At 38.7% G+C, this 6,000-nt stretch overlaps 1 protein-coding gene across 1 annotated transcript in view; it reads right to left on the bottom strand.

Annotated features, from left to right (window-relative positions):
- cdh18a (cadherin 18, type 2a) overlaps positions 1-6,000 on the bottom strand; it is a 247,947-nt gene that overhangs the window by 240,564 nt on the left and 1,383 nt on the right. The gene's annotated exons all lie outside the window — the stretch shown is intronic.

The raw sequence follows: 6,000 nt of genomic DNA on the forward strand, positions 1-6,000 counted from the left end.
AACTGAACTGAACTGAACTGAATTGATTACTTATATTTAGACATATTTATCAATATGTGTTTTGTATTACATTTACATCATTACCAAGACAATGTACAGTGTAATATATATATATATATATATATATATATAAGTATCCCAGGTGTGATATATATGCAAGTACCTATTATAATATGTCCTAAATGCAAGGCAAATATTTACAAATATGGCAAAGTGGACAAGTGGGCATCAAAAGACAGTAAGAGAGAATTTACACTGCAAATAGTTGTTCTTATGGACATTATTTCTGCTGCAGGTGTTTATTATACTGTACTGTGCTGGGTTGTGAAGGTTGCCTGCCATCAAGTGGAAATATATATATATATATATATATATATATATATATATATATATATATATATATATATATATGTGTGTGTACACACACACACACATATTTATCTCTGAATAATGCCCCTCTGAAGGAAATATTAATACACATCTCCTTCAGAGAGCTCACTTTTTCCTGAGCACATTTTAATGCATAAAATATGACGTGCAAGCCATGCAACAGTATATATTGTTTTATTACATAATTTCAAATGTATTGATTTATTTATTGATTATTTACCTTTAGATTTTTTTTTTTCAACTATGTTCAGTTAGAACACAGAACATAAATTTGGCCATAAAAGGGCAGAAAAATGCCATATTTGCCACATACAACAATCACAGGTCAACAATGCCGTATGTGACATTAAAGGACATCGTACATAAAAGAATACTCATCTCGAGAACATGCTAGAGAGTTTCCTTCATTTCTTCCCCAGCAGGCTAGCGATTCGCTGTCCCAGTAAGGGCTCCGGTGTGAGTATATCTCTTTCAGCAGCTTCGTAATCCAGCTTTGAACTGCGCTGTCCTTTTGTAGACTTATAATACAATCATAACAAACCCAACACTGAATGTCTTCTGTGATTATGTATCTGATTCTTCGTGTTGAAAAGAGTTATTGTTGTTGTTGACATGGCTGATAGCCATCCAGTGACGCCTTGGGTTGAGTCTGCCGACCAATCAGATGCTGTGTTCCTGACTTGTAGCTGGAACAACACTATTCTTCTGGGCAAAATAAAAGTACATCTCCAGCTTATTTTCACTTAGAAGATTGACAAAGTGTAATTTGACAGAATGTTTAAAGTTTTACATGTGACTTACATATGTACCTATATGTAATATGAATATGTTTTATATGAACTATATATATTTTTTTTCTGTCAGTCAATTTAATGTCAATGTCAATTTATTTATAGAGCACATTTTACACAATGTTAGTTGACCAAAGTGCTGCACAAATACAAACATTAAACTACAGTACTAGTAAAACAATTTAAAAGAGATTAAACAAATGACATGAAAGCCATGGAATAGTAATGAGCTTTAAGACTAGATTTAAAACGTGACAGAGTGGGTGCCAATCGAATCTGCAGCGGCAGCTCATTCCACAGTTTCGGGGCAGCCACAGCAAACGCTCTGCCCCCCCTCTGTTTCAGCCTCGACTTGGGGGCCACCAGCCGAAGCTGATTGGCAGATCTTAGGGCCCGTGCCGGAACATAAGGCTCAAGCAATTCAGCCAAATAGCTGGGAGCTAACCCATCCAGAGACTTATACACTAAAAGCAAAAGTTTATACTGTATTCTAAAAACAACCGGGAGCCAATGGAGTGAAGCCAGGACTGGGGTAATATGTTCTTTCCAGGATGTACGTGTTAAAAGCCTCGCTGCAGCATTTTGCACCAACTGAAGCTTAGCAACCAATGAATGACCAGCACCAATGTATAGTGAATTACAATAATCGAGCCTTGTGGAAATAAATGCATGAATTACTGTCTCAAAGTCTGAGAAAGATAAAAACGGCTTAACTTTGGATGAAACTGGATTTAACTACCGCCTTTATCTGCTTGTCAAATTTAAAACCCTCATCGAATACAACACCCAGATTTTTGACCGAGGTCTGAATAAAAGTCTGCCATTGGCCTAGGTTCCATTGAAGACTACATGAAGCTCTCTCCTGGCCAAATAGGAGAACTTCTGTCTTGGCCTCATTTAGATTTAAAAAGTTTAAAGCCATCCATGCCTTTGTTTCCTCGAGGCAGCTCAGTAGAGTGGTCAAAGATGTAACTAAGTGTTTCGCTAAATTTAGATGTTCTAAACCTAACCCTGAACACAACCCAAAGTATATACAGTGGGTTGCAAAAGTATTCAGCCCCCTTGAACTTTTCAACCTTTTGCCACATTTCAGGCTTCAAACATAAAGATATGAAATTGACATTTTTTGTGAAGAGTCAACAACAAGTGGGACACAATCGTGAAGTGGAACGAAATTTGTTGGATATTTTAAACTTTTTTTAGAAATAAAAAACTGAAAAGTGGGGCGTGCAATATTATTCAGCCCCCTTGCTTTAATACTTTGTAGCGCCACCTTTTGCTGTGATTACAGCTGCAAGTGGCTTGGGGTACGTCTCTGTCAGTCTTGCACATCGAGAGACTGAAATTTTTGCCCATTCTTCCTTGCAAAACAGCTCGAGCTCAGTGAAGTTGGATGGAGAGCGTTTGTGAACAGCAGTTTTCAGCTCTTTCCACAGATTCTCGATTGGATTCAGGTCTGGACTTTGACTTGGCCATTCTAACACCTGGATACGTTTATTTGTGAACCATTCCATTGTAGATGTTGCTTTATGTTTTGGATCATTGTCTTGTTGGAAGATAAATCTCCGTCCCAGTCTCAGGTCTTTTGCAGACTCCAACAGGTTTTCTTCCAGAATGGTCCTGTATTTGGCTCCATCCATCTTCCCATCAATATTAACCATCTTCCCTGTCCCTGCTGAAGAAAAGCAGGCCCAAACCATGATGCTGCCACCACCATGTTTGACAGTGGGGATGGTGTGTTCAGGGTGATGAGCTGTATTGCTTTTACGCCAAACATAAGTTCGATTTTGGTTTCATCTGACCAGAGCACCTTCTTCCACATGTTTGGTGTGTCTCCCAGGTGGCTTGTGGCAAACATTAAATGAGACTTTTTATGGATATCTTTGAGAAATGGCTTTTCCTTGCCACTCTTCCATAAAGCCCAGATTTGTGCAGTGTACCACTGATCGTTGTCCTATGGACAAAGTCTCCCACCTCAGCTGTAGATCTCTGCAGTTCATCCAGAGTGATCATGGGCCTCTTGGCTGCATCTATGATCAGTCTTCTCCTTGTTTGAGCTGAAAGTTTAGAGGGACGGCCGGGTCTTGGTAGATTTGCAGTGGTCTGATGCTCCTTCCATTTCAATATGATCGCTTGCACAGTGCTCCTTGAGATGTTTAAAGCTTGGGAAATCTTTTTCTATCCAAATCCGGCTTTAAACCTCTCCACAACAGTATCTCGGACCTGCCTGGTGTGTTCCTTGGTCTTCATGATGCTCTCTGCGCTTTAAACAGAACTCTGAGACTATCACAGATCAGGTGCATTTATACGGAGACTTGATTACACACAGGTGGATTCTATTTATCATCATCAGTCATTTAGGTCAACATTGGATCATTCAGAGATCCTCACTGAACTTCTGGAGTGAGTTTGCTGCACTGAAAGTAAAGGGGCCGAATAATATTGCACGCCCCACTTTTCAGTTTTTTATTTCTAAAAAAAGTTTAAAATATCCAATAAATTTCGTTCCACTTCACAATTGTGTCCCACTTGTTGTTGATTCTTCACAAAAAATTACAATTTCATATCTTTATGTTTGAAGCCTGAAATGTGGCAAAAGGTTGAAAAGTTCAAGGGGGCTGAATACTTTTGCAACCCACTGTATATAAATAAACACATTTAGAGTCCTAGAGCACTTTAACACAAGGTTTCAAAATGGACAACCAAGAAGCCAGCATATGTGAGAGAAGTCTCACACCTGCTAATGCCTTAGCCATTCAACTACTGCCCTGCGTATCATTGTTGTCAGATGAAGCCATCATATCTCCAAAATTACAACTTTACAGGAGAAAGTAAAAACATACTCTACTTTTAATGTAAGTCAATGGAACCAGACATCTTTTCAAGTTGTTTTAGCTCATTACTTTTGGTCCATTCATTATGCAATTTACACACAATATATAGGACTATGGATATTTTCAAATTATGCCAAAAAGTGAAAAACGACGAAAGTGGAGATGTGAGGTTTTGTTCTGACAGCAGCGATGTGTACTTGTGTACTTGTGGATACACCCAAAGCATGTGTTTATACACCCAAAGCACATGGGTTCTGCTGCTCAAGACCTATGTGTGTTATGTCAGTGGAATTTAGTTGAAGTTTTTATATTATTGAACAAATATTTAGCTTTTTTCAAGTTGTTGTTGATGTTTTACCCAGTTTACTCATGTCCAGTTAGGTGGGTCTCCCATATTACAAATCCTCCAAGTCGCTTGAAACACCACCACATCTTTTCAAACTGCTGCTAACACAATGGCATCGGACAACACATCTGGAGGAGAACGTCAACTGCCAGTTCTTTTATATTATGTAACAGATATGTAATGAGGGGATAATCCCTTGTAATGAGGGGATAATCCCACCCACCCAGAGGTTATGCTTGAGACAGCAGTGCTACTCAGGAGTCCCTGTTAAAACACTTAAATGTAAAGCTTCTCATAGAACTCATGTAACTAATGCACTCAGTTGATCATTCACACACTCACTGACTTATATTTAATAGGCTGAAATGATACTGATCCAAAAGGGGGCACCATTAACAACCAAATCAGTTTAGATTCTTCATAGGAGCAGTGTTTTGAATCAATGACAGAAGATCTAGAAAAGTACATTCACTGAAGAAAATGAAGAGGAACTGCGCAACATAAGGAGCTCCCAGGTGGTTGCTAGGGTGTTGCTGAATGATTGATATGTTTTTGTTATGTGGTTGCAAAAGATTGTTGTGGTTAAAAAGTTGCAATGGTATCCCAGAACGGTTGCTAGGGTGTTGGTAGGTAGTTAACATTGTCCCAGGTGGTTGCTATTGTGTTACTAGGTGGTTACCATGGTTCCTCACATAGTTCAAAGGCTATTACTAATGGACCTAATTAAATACAATTGTACAAAAGCTGTGCATCAGATCAAAAAGCTGTACGCAAGGATCTCATTCCCGACAGGCCTGAATATTCCGAAGTTGGAATGGTGTCAGTATTTAGAAACCTGCAGGATGAATTAGCAGACAAAAATCTGGCCCAAAAATGGCAGCAGAATGAAAAGTTAATTAATTCATTTTCACAGCACTGACAAGTTTGTAATGATCACAAGCTGAGGTGTAGAAGAAAACTCTTTCAAAAAGAGTCTTCAGAGTTTCATACTGTTGCAAAAGCTTTGAGGAAAATAAATGGAGGGAGGGGTGGGGGTTGAAGTGTTAGGGTTGCATGACACCCCATACAGAGGTTTTTCAGAGGCACACTCCACACGCTCGGCAAGATAGATTACAAGAGACCAAAGAAACCCACAAATATGAGAACTTTCTCCTTTAACAACATTACAGTAACCATTGCATTATCTCAATTTTATGCCATTTCCGTGTATTATAGTCTTTATCTTCACAACAAGCATAACACTTGCTAAAAGTATCCTCATGTCTCGGTTGATAGTTGGCTAAATTGTCAGTTCTACCTTAAATAATCCAGGATTTCTGACTTGAAAACAAAAGGTAAGGGTAAAAATGAGAAATGGGACGAGGCCTAAAATATTACAGCTTGACCATTTAAGTTGCAGCAAGGCTCGCTTCACATTTGCCACCACGCCAGTCTTACTAGAACTCCTTCATCAAGACAATGGAACTGTAATAGCTAGAACAACTCTAAGAGGTTTTTTTGACACTTCAACACCTTTAAAATCAAGCACTTGTGAATGTTAACTCAAATACAGATGGGAGCATTTCTTTACTGATTACCTGTGAAGTAAAGTTTACTTTACAGATGGTTTACTTTGTCCACCTTCGATGAAAAGCGTACG

This window comes from Pygocentrus nattereri, chromosome 19 (assembly GCF_015220715.1).
Source record: "Pygocentrus nattereri isolate fPygNat1 chromosome 19, fPygNat1.pri, whole genome shotgun sequence".
In the NCBI taxonomy this organism is placed as follows: domain Eukaryota; kingdom Metazoa; phylum Chordata; class Actinopteri; order Characiformes; family Serrasalmidae; genus Pygocentrus; species Pygocentrus nattereri.